This window comes from Strigops habroptila, chromosome Z, assembly GCF_004027225.2.
Source record: "Strigops habroptila isolate Jane chromosome Z, bStrHab1.2.pri, whole genome shotgun sequence".
In the NCBI taxonomy this organism is placed as follows: Eukaryota; Metazoa; Chordata; class Aves; order Psittaciformes; family Psittacidae; genus Strigops; species Strigops habroptila.
Window position 1 is genome coordinate 4429633 of NC_044302.2, and position 14290 is coordinate 4443922.

The following is a 14290-nucleotide window of genomic DNA, read 5'->3' on the forward strand; positions in this document are numbered from 1 at the left end:
GTGTTAGTCTTCAGCTGGAGTCTCATTAAAAAGAAATAAGATCAATAAATAGATACCACTGGCTAGAAGATGAAAAGTATCCTTTCAGTCACATTATAAACTTACCTCCTGCTCCAAGAAGAATTAATATTTCAATTCATGTAGCAAAAGGATTTCAGGGCTGCATGTGCAGAGGAGAGAGGATTTGTAGGGGGAATTGAGATCTTTTTAGCCACCAAATAAAAATACCTTTCTTAGGTAATTCGACGCAGCAAAACAGTTAACACTGTATTGATGCAATGGCTTTTCCTACGAATCTATAATGTGAAATAACAGAGGTAAAACGTATTGATGATGAGCAGCAGCCTCCAATTGAAGGCAGAATAGGAAGGTCAAAAGAGAACATTTTCTTGAAGATGTTGACACATCTTAAATTTACAGGTTGGACACCGGTAAGAGGGAGAGATCGAAGCCTTTTTTCTTCAGATGACCTTGCCACCATCTGATTTCTGATGTTAACACAAACACAGTTTTGATCTCTTTGATATCTTTTTTCTCTCCTCCATTTTCTTTGAGGGAAGTCCAAGTTTTTATTGCTGGGCTGTGAGTTAGGACTCTGTTGTTATGTGAACTGCAGGGAAACCTATGGAAAGGCTTAGTGAAGTCTCCAGGGTCATAAATCCCTCTTAAGCCCACCTTAAAAAGTCCTCATCTTAACATCTCGTGCTTCATGGGTTCCCAAGGCCTAGTCTGAACCCCCTGGAATTGGAACACGTTTCATCACACCCGTTCAGCTACCCCTGAGATGAAGTGCTTGAGCTGGCCACCCTTCCCAGCTTGCTTTCATTCATGCAACTGAGAAGTACAACTGAGAAGTGAGGTTTTATATTTTTTTTATGCATTTCCACTACAGAGATAGAGAGAACTGAACTCATCTTGAAAAAGAGTTTGGAAAATGTGATTAATATATAATATATCAATATTCATACACATCCTCTTGAGAAAAGGACCACGGTATCATCAAGAACTGAAGGTATTCAGAAATTAACTTTTTATTGAGTATCAGAAACACTGTGTCATTCAGCAAGGTCTTAGCAGGCAGATCTTCAGATAGTCATACATTGTGATAGACATCCCATGCTGAGGACTCAAAGGCTGTTTATGCAGAGATTTTTGCAGACAGGGATTTTACTTCTAAGTGGCCATTTGGAACTTGTCATCCATGTTATCTCTGAAAAGAAATATGGAACATAATCCTTCCTGTGCCCTGTGTCTGCAACGTCCTCCCCAGGCTGCTTTGTCTCATCACTACCCTTGCTGTCGCTGGACCTCCTTCAGGATAAACTATTGCCCATAAATTCAGGCTGGAAATTTCTAACCATTACAGCATGACCTGCATTTCAGTGGGTTGCTTGTGTCTTGCTTCCCAGATGACCTCGATATTAAGGATGGTGCTGTGATATAGGGAGGTTTCCTGAAGGTTTGGATTTGTTGACTGCAAAGAGCAGTAGATCCAAGGGGCTTGTCCATGGCTGAATTAGGGCTTTAATTAAAACACCACCTCCTACGCAATACAGTCACATAATTACTGCTTATAGCCACATTTAGCCATGGTTCATGTCAAACGCGTAACATGCATAAACTCCAACAGTGACAGGAGGCATTTATAGTGGCTTGTTTGGCTTTGAAAATGGAAGATGTTGGGTAAAGCCATCTCTTTCACCGCAAAGGGAACAAAGCAATAAATAATGTGATGAAAGGAGTGGAAAGCTTTCTGGTGGGATATGCCATCTGTCGGGCACTGGAACAGGATGGCGTTTTCCTGGTGGGGGGCACTGAGCTTTCTGGACAGGCGTTTGCATGAAAAGGGACTTGTTTGTGAGGGCAGCCTAAGGAAGGAACCCTCTGCTCAGCTTAACACAGGGGTTGCTGTCTGATGCAAACAGGTTTCCAACCCATGTCTCCATCTGTCTCAGGCACTGACCCAGGGGCCCGATCCACTCTGAAACACCCTTTCAGCTGGGATGGACCTGACCTGTGATGTGATAGAGCTCATCCTCGGTCTTCTCAGTGCCAAAATCTCCCCGACTTGCGATGGGGAAGATGAAGGACTATGGTTCCTCTCTGCTGCGTGGCTACAGGGGAGAAGAGCTTTCTCAGGAAAATAGTATGTGTCTTTTTCTCATTAAATATCTAAGTTTCCTTACTGGTTTACGCTTATGGAGCTGCCTGGTGGGAAAGAGTCAGTGGTACCATTCCCCTTCTGGAGTACCCCAAATGGTCATGGGGTTGCACACACATCAATAAACTTCTTTTCTCACCTTTAATGCATATTTATTTGAGTAGGAACACAGCAATATAGGGACATAAAAAATACCATCAGCTGTGCTGCACAGAAGGCCACCTAGCTCTTTTGGCAGGCTCCGCTTGCTGTTGGCTGAACCCTGAGGTCCCTGTTAATAGGATAGCACTGTTTATTATCTCATAGAGATCATTATAAATAGATGCTGTTAAAGATAATGCCACATTGTAAATAAAGGCGCCATATGAAATCACAATATTTAACTAGTTGCTGTTGAGGTATTTCTTTTCAAGAGAAAAGAGTTCAACGGTCAACATTTTGCTGAGGCAAAACCATCCAAATCATCTTGGTGACAGATCCTTTGTAAAAATACTTTCATTTATACAAGAAATAGTTCCTTGCATGTGTCTTTTTTTGTCTGGTTCAGTGGGTGTATTGATTTGGAGCCCCTAACTGATCCAGATCCTGTCATTTTAAAACCCTACAAAACCTTATAACAGAGGGTTTGTTCCTCAAACAGGAAAACTGAGACATGGGAGACATAAACAGGTCATGTTGGCACCAGTTTTTTTTTACCAGGTTGCACATTCAGATTCAGATTTATTAGTCTGGAGACAAATGTCTCTTTGGGGGAATGGAAACCAAATGTTGCTGCTGGTATTTTAGGTATCACATTCAGTGCAGAAAATACAAAGTTAGCAAAAATAGGAAATGTACCTCCCAAAAAATTGTTACTCCATTTACCTCAAAAGTGTCAGACTTCATCACACTCTCAGCACACATCCCCACTCTTTCCCCCTGGTTCCTAAATGAATGGAAACCAAAAATTATTTGTGAATTGCTCCTTTCCCAGGATTTGATGGCATCCCCCTTAGTACAGTCATTGGCCTGGCTTGGGTAGCAGCTTGGTCCCTTTGCTTGCCAACAACACGAATGGGATGTTTCAGTATCATTGGGAGGCCATGGGGCTGAGATGTGATGAGGATTCATCCTGAGCTGTGCAATTCCCCCTAGAGGGTCCACAGAGACATGACAATCTCTTCACAAGGAGGTTGGGGATAGGGAAGATTAACTCTTGCATCACCTGAACCAGCTCTAGAAACCTCTTTTGGGGTCAAGAAGACAAAATTTTGTTTGCATTAGAGTATTAATGTTTAACTTGAGCAGTGCTGGTGGCACAGCCCTTGGTTTGTAATGTGACATGTGCAACAGTACAACTCCCAAGAAAATGTTGGATCTTGCGCTTCTGGCCCACATTGTAGCTTTGGTGTACATTGCCTGGAGAAGACAGTTGATCAGTACCTGCCTTCTATATTGAGAAAGTTTCTATGGCAAAGGAATAGAGCCATAGAAAAATGCTCTGTTGCTAAGTAAGGAACTGTACATAGGTAGGACATATTTCAAACTTATATCCTTGCCAAGTGATTCCCATATCAACATCTGCAGAGACCAAAATCCCCAGCTCACATTCTTTGAGCTGCCAAAGCAGCATCAGGATGGAGTTATAATTATGCAGGACGAAGGATTTCACTTAACAGACTCTAGAGGAAGCCTGACTTGGGCAGAAGCAGCAGTATGATAAGTCAACCAGGGCAAAAGGTCTGATTGCTGTTTCCCTTTCAGAGAATAGGAATAGTCATCTGGGCAGAGAGAAGCACTTATTGTCCTGAGTCAGCCTGCAGTTTTACCCTGTAAAATACCTACCCAACAAGAAATGACAGATGTTTCATGTAAATCTGCCATAGGACAGAAATGCCCAGAAGGTCAGATGTACAGATAGGGATGGGGAGACAGAGGAAACTGCCTTTCCCCTGGAGGAGTACCAGGAAGGAGTTTTCATTAGTGCTTTGGATGCAGGAAATGCAAAGCCTGAGAACTATTAATAGAAATGGCCTCATACATGGATGCTGGAGAAGAGCGGGCCTCCAGGAATGAGGAAATGACAAATCATACATCTACACAGGCTGTTTCACACATGAGTGAACCTGCAAGAAATTCCTATCCATGTCCTTCCACCAGGACCAATAGACCAGGCTGCTGGCATTCAGTTCACTTTGCAAACTCTCCCACTGATTAATGTCTAGGAAAGAAAGGGAAGATGCAATTTGGCTGTGGAAATGCTCACGAGAACATTTATCCAAAGTCCATAAGGCTGATTAGGGTTCACACACACAGGCTTTTCAAGAAAGGTGGCTGCCTTTGCGGAGTGAAGAGAGTGTCCCTGAAGATGGGATGTGAATTTGGGGGGAGTAAAGGACAGCTTTTCAGGAGTCTTATCATGCGTATGAAGGTCTTGCTGACCATATGCTTCCTACAGTGCATGGCCAGTATTACCCCTGTGAAAGATCTGAAGCGGGCTGATACGCCTGTGTCAAGTCAAAAAAAATAAAAGACAAGGGAGTATTTTACCTTAAAAATTGCATAAGGCAGTAGAGCTTCCCTGGGGCTTTTCTTTTAGCCTCACAGGGAATACGCTTTTCCTCTTCCCAGCTGCACTGTAGCACTAATGTTCTTTATGATCCCAAATATTTACTCATCTCCTTATTTTCCTAGTCTGTGAAATGGAGATAATATTTAGCTACTGCACAGATTAATGTCAGGCTACTACAGAGATGTAATACACTCTGCTGGTGCTACATAATTACATTATTATGGTCCTATAATAACACAGGCAAACCTATTTCATTTAAGAGTTGGCAAGAGTAACATCCCACTGTATGCAAAAGTTCATTCAATTTCTTTCCAGTCTGCTAAAATGGCAAAATAATTCTACCTATTCCCTGTGGCAGTAGCATTTACAGTAGTTAAAAATAGCAAAGCAAAATTAGTTCAAAATAATGAAACCAGAGCATTACATTGTCATGCTGCCTACGTTGCTGTTACTGAATAGCTGGCATTGAGGAAGAGAGGAAAAAAATAAAATTGTTTGACTTTGCCAGTAGAATGTAGATATTAAAGACTTTTTTTCTTGGGCAAAGTTTCAGTTTTCCATTATTCTGTGTACACCAGTTGTTTCGGACACCTCAGCTCGTCTGATCAGGTTTTATGGCATTCCCAGATATGTCACCATTTCCATTTGTCACCTGCCCATTGCCTCACAGACCTGAGTTCACCCAAGCTAAAAATCACATGGGTGCCTAAAGGAGGAGAAATATAATGGAGATAGAGATGCCTGCCCATTCCCAGGGCTGGGTGGTCTCAATGGTGGTAGATGGGCACCAGTATGCCCCGCCACCATCCTGACAACTAATATTTGATTAATCCCAAGTCACATCTAAGATGGAAAAAAATTGTGTGAAAGGGGAAAACCTGACAGACAGGTTTGCTAAAGCTGATAAATAGAGGACACCTTTTGATCAGTTCTATGAATTAATGACTGAACTTTATCAGCTTCAATAGAAGCTCATGAGTAAGTTCTAATCGAAAGCCTGCTGCAACCAATGATCTTTCCACTGAAAATTACTTCAGGAAACCAAGAACTTTGGCATGGAGGCTGCGATATCCACAAGGGCCATCTGTGGAAATTCTTCCCAGGCCACTGAGGGATGGTGAATCCTTTCTCTGGAGGTGTTTGTCACCTAAAATATGCGTTCCTCAAGCCAAAACAAGACCCCTTGGACTTCACTGTGTCTTCACCCAATATGAAGCATACCTGCAAAATCTGAGCATCTTGCATACACGTTCAAGCTGGGGAGAAAGAAATAAAAAAAGAAAAAGGAGAGTGGAGAAATATGGTAGATTTTAGGAAAAATAGACTGAGTAATTTTCCATCTTGGCCTGGCCCTGTTCAGAATGTGTGATTTTGCTGGCCTATGCCAAAGGCTCATTTTTTGGGGGTTATTTTTGTTTATATAAAGGAGTATATTTCACTGTCAATATTATAGCAGAGAAGAAAATCTTTTGGAAGAGAAGTATATGCTCAGTTGCTGGGCATTATATCCTCTTCTTTTCCTTGCTCTCTATTTCTCATCAAGCTCTGTGCCCTTTCACTACTGGAAGTCACAATAGTTCTCATGCCAACAAACATCTTTCTTTTTCTCCTTCCGGAGGAGTTTTCAATTTTTCTCTCCACCTTCAACAGCTCAGTGCCATTAGAGGCAAAAAAGGCCTTAAGCTGCTTCTTCTGGTGGCGTGATTGAAGGATGCTCCATTCGAAGAGGCATCACCAATCATGCTTCTTGGGTAGCTGATTGACAAGGGCATTGTCAGCTTCCAGCTGGCCCCAGATGGACAAGCACCTGAATTCACCTGTGATCGAGGAACATGCATCACTGCTTGACAGCCTGAGCCCCATTAGTGGAGGAAGGGTCATTAAAGAAGCAAACTGCTGGCTTGTTCTTGCCATGACCGTGTTTCGCATGGTCCAACTAAAACAAATGTCCAAATTGACATTCCAAGCATAATAAAGAGGTTTCCATATCCGTTGTGCTTTCATTGCACAACACCCTTCAATAGAAGTGTTCAGCTAATGGAAAACCAAAATTGCTCAGGAAAAAAAAAAAAAAGAAGAAAAAAATTGTCCATTTTTTCAACATCCCCCTTGCTTTCAGATGAGAAAGGAAAGGGGGATGTAGAGAAGAATGCAAAGAGCAAACATCTTAAAATGCCAGCAAGGGCCTTTTGGAAGCTGATTAGAACCATTTGTGTGTGGTCAACAAAAAAAATTAGAGTTTGCAGAAAATGGGAGACAACCTCTGCTCTGTTCCGAGTCACAGAACAGATGCCAGCGTTTCTTCTGACTTTACAACTTTTTCTTGGCCATCCGGGTGAAAGACTGATTAAAAATGGGGGCTGAGAATGCTTGTTAAAAAACCTCCCAGATTGTAATCCTAGCACAAGGGCAAATGGAGACTTGCAGTAAATCGTTCCTGGCTGTCTGGATCACTTATCAAATAGAGCAAGCAAAGACATCCAGTCACGGCCGTAGGAAATCGCACATCCAGCGGCCAGCTCCTTGCAAAGGAGCCTTTGCCTAGTGTTCAGTGGGAAATAGAGAGTAGAAACCAGACAATCTGAATTACAGCTGAAAGAAAAAAGAAAAGAAAACCCCAAGATTTTCTGTAAAGAAACCATAGACATGGATGGAAAGAGATTTATCTACTCCAAAACCATTTTTCCTTCACTCCTTCAGTGTCTTAGGTAAAATGAAATAAACCAAGAAGATTGAATTTCACTGGGAGAATGAATGTGAGGTCTGCTGTGCAAGCCAGATTTTCCAACCATACATTTAAAAGCGGTTACTCAAGTTTGTGTAAAAAAACCCAAACCCAACAACAACAAAAAAAAAAAACCCAACCAAAAAAAGCCCCACTTACCCAATTTCCGAGCAGTCTGTGAATTGTTAGGTTCAGAGATGCAGAGAAACAGAGCACTTATTTACGACTTGCACAGAGACGTTCTGAAGGACAATCATGTCAGGACTTTTCTTGCTGCCCTCTTGACCTCTCAGAGGGTTTGTATTGAACTGTGTTTTATTTTTCACCATCAGGGGCTTTAGTGAACATAAAATTCCTTTCCCCATGAATGCTCCCAAGAAAAATGGGCAGCCAACACAAGCTGCCAAAGGTCTGCTAGGTGCAACAGCCACGAGCATTTTGAATTACTGGAGTGTCAGTTAACCAAAGGCAGCTCAAACTGGAAATATCGTGCTCATGGTGAATTTAACACCCATTATACCCACTAGTAAAACCAGCAACAGCTGAAAACACTGAAGACAGAAACAAACTCTAGAAAGCAAGGAATCTCATTCAAGAAGAGTGTTCTTTATAAATGCAAGAGGGTTAAAACCTGGAAAGGGTAAAACTGAGAGCTCAAAGAGCATTGATTTACAAGCTGAGAGGCCCATCGAGCACAGGTAAAGGAAGAGCCTCTTCTGTGTTGTTGATTTTTACAGGATTAAAGGAGATAATTAATTTTCTACAACTTCAACCAAAAGACAAAAATTAGAAGTTTAGCCTCAAATCTGGTGATAACGAAGTGGCTGGGAATTAATAATGATCCAAGATTCAGACCTTACAAATTATCCATGAGATTCACTAAGTTTTTCATTAGCAGTTGTTAGTAATTCAGTCACACTGGCTCAATGTTGAACCAAAGTGCAATGGTTAAATCCCTGATGGGGATTTCAATCTATGAGACCTTATTAACCCCCAAAAACTGGCTTCTATTTTTATCTGGCATAACAAATCTCCTTATAGCACCTGTGTCTCCATATAAATCAGTCAAAAAATTGCATTCATTTTTCCTAGCAAACTGGTTTCTATATTTAATCTGACTTTCAGCATCATCACCATAGATTTTGTTTTTGTACTGAATGTTTATGACTTTTTGGCATATCATAATCTCTTGGCACACCCTAATGCTTCTAATTGTGCTAATATAAATCACTCCTTAGCCTTTTTAATCCAAAATGCTGTATGACTTGATCTGAAATAATGCAGCCAAACTATGCAGCAGTGTTGAAATGGTACAAAGCAGAGAAAGAAACCCAAAATTAGAGTACGGAACAGTATTCCTCATCTATTCTCCATAGGTTTGCAGCTAATAGATATGAATTCATCAGTGGGGAGAAGCAAGCACATTCTAAACACCTATTTTATATTATTAATGTTATAAATGATACATACATGTATATATGGTATATATCATACATATTATATTTAATTGCATTGTAACAGAGAGCAAGATAGGTCATGGTTCAGCTTTTACTGACAGAGAAAACTACTACATTTGGGATTTCTGAGACTGCCATTAGCTCTGTTGCAGGAAATGTTTTCCGAAACTATCACTAAATTACATAGGAGACTTACCTTCTAAGATCTATCATATGACTAAAACCCTCTAATACTTGCACTTGATTCCTAAACTGCTTTAAAAATAATCATAATGTTTGAAATTTGTCTCCCATGAGCAGAAATCCAGAAAGAAGTTATCAATTTAACAAATTCTATTGCTAATTCATCCCTAATTCCAACACTCCTTAAAGTTTACCAGATTATCAGTGGTGAGGCAGTGGATTCGCACATCAGCATCCTTATTTAAACAAGTAGCATAACTTTACAAATTCATCTATATCTTTTTCCTTTTTTTTTTCTTTTCTTTTTTTTATTTCCACCATGGCAAAACCATAATAACCCAGTCATTCTCCAGCACAATAACTTTATTTTTAACCAGGGGCGTGGTCAGAGCCTTTTATTCGTGGAAAGGTTCCCCCAGTGTCACTCTCACACCTGGAAATGCATTAGGTGGGAGGAAGAGGAGGATGATCCATCACCAGCTGCATTAATGAAGACAGAATAAAAGAGAAAACAGGGCTTTATCTTTCTGAGTTTTCTGCATATTTTTCAGCTGCCTAGATTCTAACAAGTTTTCTATAAATCTGCTTAATTCCCTTTTTTGCAGCCTCTGCACAAAGGAGTTGTGGCGAAATTGTGCTGTCACAGGGTTACCTCTGCTAATTCTGAGGGTTTTGTCTGAGACTGCCCTAAGCTAATGCTAGGTACCTTTTAGAGGCTTAGCTGATAAGTAGCTGTCAGGAAGCAGGTAACAGATCTGCTCTCCTTTTCTTTCTTTCTGACAAAGGAAATTGCTTCTGTTTTCTGTCTCTGAGGACGTAGCTTGATTTTTTATGGTCCTAGTGGGGAAAACTAAAACTTCAGAAACTTTCTTTTTTCTGATTTTATTTTTGTGGAGATATTTTGTCTTTCTTCCCAGCTTCAACAAAGCTGCAGCAATACTCTAACAACCAATTACCTCTTCAAAATGGATTTTTTTTCAAGATCTTCTTTTTTGCCGCTAGCGGAGTGAGGAAAGAATTCAGCTGTATCTCTTTATCTTCACTGTAAGGAAAGAAATCAGACAGATATATTACAATTCTTCTCTGTGTCTCATACATATGCTATTGGAAGGAAATTTCAGTTCAGGGAACGTACTAAAAGCTAAAACAGGATAACTGTGCTCAGGGGAGGAGATGGAGTCTCTGCTGCTGAGAGTCTGGCTGCAGAGAGGTACAATAACAAGGCCGCAGCAGGGATAGTTTAAAGTTGCTGCTCTCCTAATATTGAAAGGAGAGAGGGAGCTGCCACTTGCACTCTTTCATCTTTTCTAATTAAAAAGAAATTTGCTTTCTCTCTCTTCCTAACTTGCCAACAGTGCAAAGTGATGTCTCTCAGCAAATAGAATTATGAATAGAATAGAACAGAACAGAACAGAACAGAATAGAATAGAATAGAATAGAATAGAATAGAATAGAATAGAATAGAATAGAATAGAATAGATTTATTTCCTCAGAAAAACTATTGCTGGGCTCACCTTCTGTAATGAACCCTGGCAACATCCTGTGTACTCTTATTTTTCAGTCTTTGGCTATAAGATTTGGTTTCTTTTAAATGGATGTGTGAGAAGCTTACAGTGATATTGGAAAACAAGTTTTGTTCATCATAGTAATTCTGCATCATAAGAGCCATACTAAACTGAATATCTAAAATAAGCCCAGTATCACAAAGGAAAATATTGGCATGCGTTAAATTGTGGCTTTTATTATGCCTACCAGCTCAGAAACACCCTAATGTATAGCAATACCCTCCCAGAAAGCAAAGTGTATCCCATACACCAAGTTTGCTCTCCTGAGGACAAATATCTTTGTTGCTGCTGTCTTTGAAAAATAAGAGAAGTATTTTGCTAAGAGATATTAAAGTCAAGCCCCTGATGTTTTCTTGCTCACTTGGTGAGAAGTCAAGAAATTACTGCTAAAGGGGAGTCACAGATAACAGCTGCAGAACCATGCAAGTGTTAAAATAATTACAGAAAGGGGGTTCCAAAATGCACCTCCTTTTTAATACTCTGTAGGGTACTTCCTATTCTTCGTTTTGGATATTTCAGATAAATTCCTCTGGAAGTGAGAGAAAATGGGTGAGGAAGTAGTAGAATGCCTTTTAGAAATTAACACATCTTCAAGCCTGAAGAATTTTATTTTGTCTGTCTATGCGGGGAAATGCATTTCACACGAGTTCTCCTACCTCATTGAGTTCTATGCTGTAATGAAGAAATGTGACAGAGAATTTGGAAATTCTGTGATGAGGATGAACAGTTTTCATAGATGAGTTCTGATGCTCAGTAACTGAGCCTGAAGGTGACTTGTTTGCTTCCAGCCAAGGCACCCATGGGGATAAGTGAGGTTTCAGAAGCCCAAAGGACAAGGTTGCCATCCCGTGACCTTGCCATCTTATTAAAAAGTGGATCAATATTCACCCTCCTATTGAATCATTCATGTCTCAGCTTTCCTTCCCTGGCAGCAACTGGTAGTGATGCCAACTTTTGCACTGAGAAAGATTTGAGCTGACATGGACAGAAACACTTTTTCAATAAATCTGACACCAGACACCAGAAATGTTTGCCATGAAGCAAGACTGTTCTCCATCCTACAAATGCGGATGGATCTCTTCTAAAGCTCTGTCAACTTAACTCGCTGCAACTTCTTTTGCAGTAATAATACTTTACTACAAGGCGAAATCCAGCAAGTGAGATCTGATTGAGGAGCACTGTCAGCCTGCAATGGCACTCAGGAGAGTGTGTCAGCATTTCTTTTGTTTATAAGCCACCTGATGTCAGGATAACAAGATGATAACATGAGAGTCCACCCCTGTAATGTGCCAGCTACTGGCTGCTCTACCCATTTTTGGTTCAGAAGTTTTAACAAGATGTTTCTGGTCTGTAATCAATGTAAACTTCCCATACAAAACCTGGTGGAAAGTCTTGATTCCTGAATAAAACACTCAGTGCTTCATTTTCTGTCTAAGCATATTGTTGCCCTGCTTTAGCTAAGGCTCTGGAAATGAAAGCAGTTTCTAATCTTTTTTGTCATCTAACATTCTTTAAAACAGGATGAAGCTGGCAGGTGAGATATCAAACAGCACAGCTGGAGTATCTTGGAACCAAAATGCATAGCACAACCTTATCAACATGGGCAGCATCTCAGACTGAGTTCTATTGATAAACTTAAATCTCTTTCATTTAGGTTTCTCCAATGCCAGAAAGCTGCAGCCTCAGTGGGACCCAGGCATAAAAGTTATTCACATGCATAAATACTCAGAAATGAGACGTTCAGTGTGTTCACAGATGACTTTTTTAGTATTGTTGTCACTGTCAATAAATGAACTAAATTAAATGAGCAGCATTAAAAATATATATTGGTTCTGCACTATATTTAGGCACAATTTATTACGGCACTTTTGTGTCATTTTACCAGGAGACACACCAGGAGTGGTATATTTAATGGCATAGCCCAGCCTGAACTCTTGGTGTTCACAGGTGCACAAGGGCGAGATGTGAGCAAGACACCCCTGACAATAAAGATCACAAATTGAGAAGTGCTTTAGAAGTTAAATCAGTGGCATGTCAGGAATACCAGCTTGACCTAAAACACAAGGTTGTATTTGTGTTTGACTCCTGCAGGCTTTTGTGATGAGGACGGATAGTCAACAGCATGTGCCCAAAAGCCTCAGCTGACACCCTGTGGCTTCTGCTGGGAATTAGGATTGCTCCCTGTGCTGGTGAAACCTCCAGAAACGATCAAGTCCATGCTGTGCATTGTGTCACTCTTAGTCTCATATGGTACTCAACCTATTCAGGCAGCACTCTGGGAAACAGGTTTCCTTTCATGCCTCCTCCAAGAGCTCATAGGAGTAATTACTCTCCCAGTTCAGAGGACAGAGGCATAGAAACCCTTCAAGGACTACCAGGGTCCACAGCAGTGATGATTTCCCAGCGTGAGCTCTTGTAACACAAAATTGACTTCCTTCTCCTGGGGCTCAAGCAAAGCAACTCAACATTGCGATATTGTCCCCCCCTTCACTTTAACCCAGGCCTCCCAGCTGCAAATTCAATAGAAAGTGCCTGCTTTCTATTGAAAGTTGCTTAATTGGCTGCTGTTCTTGCTCCTCCAGATGAATTTGCATTAAAGAAAGACCTGCGATCTTTGGCATTCCCTATGCAAAACTCCATATTTAGCATATAGAGCTGGCAGTTCTCTTAACGCCCACATCTGTCTCTGTTCGCCACAGCTGATTTATGTTTAATATCTCAAAGGCATGTGGTGCCAGTCCCACATTGAGCTCTGGATTGTGGTGGTCCGTCTGTATTTGTTGAAATTGGGCCCAAAGAAGCTGGCTTGGAGCAGAGACTGCAAGGAATGCGAGCCAGTGGCCGTCCAGACAGCTCTGTCAGCAAGCTCAGGAAACTGGCTGAAAAATACTGGGAAGAGGCCCAGATTTCAAACAACCTGTGGAGCTCTCATGAGAACACACTGTTTTAAAACAGAAAGTTGAGTGATATTCTTAATTAGAGATTTTTGGGGGAAAAAAAGGGTTAATGATGTCCCTTGCCCTTACAGAATGCGAGGCATATTCCCCAAATTGTGGTCATCGAACAAGCAGCCTTCGTCCTGTTGTGTGGAGTTCTCATTTTCATGTGTTGCATTAAACGTTTTTAACTCCCAGGCAGAGATAAGATCAGGACACTCTGTGGGTTCCCCAGCTACGGGTTAACTCAGGGGTTGGCATTCATGGGCTTGTGCAGGCAGTTCCCCACCATTTCCCATCAGTTACCTCAGAGCTGATGGAAGGTTTTACTTGTTAAGGCTGTCACGCCATAAAACAGAAAGCTATCAGCCCTAGAGATTCAAATCCAAAGGGTGGTTTTATCTCCTGAACTAATGAGGTCCATGGTCTTTTATCAGGGACAGGATACCTTGAGCACAGATATGATTCAACTAAGCACTCGCTTTAGGGCTGAATATTGGAGTTACAGGGTGAAATGCAAGAGTCTGGGTTGTTTGCTAGATGATCTAATGGTCCCTGTTGGTCTTAAATTTTATGAATTTACTCTGTGGATGAAATCTGGTGTATTGTGTCGGTCAGATTCTAGCCTGAAAGAATGAATTACAGCTTTTAATCATGAAGAGGTACCTTGTACCCTGTCTGCACAGTTAAAATAGCACATAGATGCTTTCTC

At 41.0% G+C, this 14290-nt stretch overlaps 1 long non-coding RNA gene across 2 annotated transcripts in view; it reads right to left on the reverse strand.

The window, feature by feature from the left end:
- Positions 1-1013: 1013 nt before the first annotated feature.
- The window catches only part of LOC115601217, a 46156-nt gene continuing 32879 nt past the window's right edge, over positions 1014-14290 (reverse strand). Inside the window, exons 5-8 of one of the 2 annotated variants that reach the window (XR_003989264.1) lie at positions 10034-10119; positions 3026-3086; positions 2015-2114; positions 1014-1210 (exon numbers count right to left, since the gene is read on the reverse strand). This is a non-coding gene — a long non-coding RNA (uncharacterized LOC115601217). The remainder of the gene's footprint in view (positions 1211-2014; positions 2115-3025; positions 3087-10033; positions 10120-14290) is intronic. The other variant, XR_003989265.1, reaches the window with a different exon arrangement.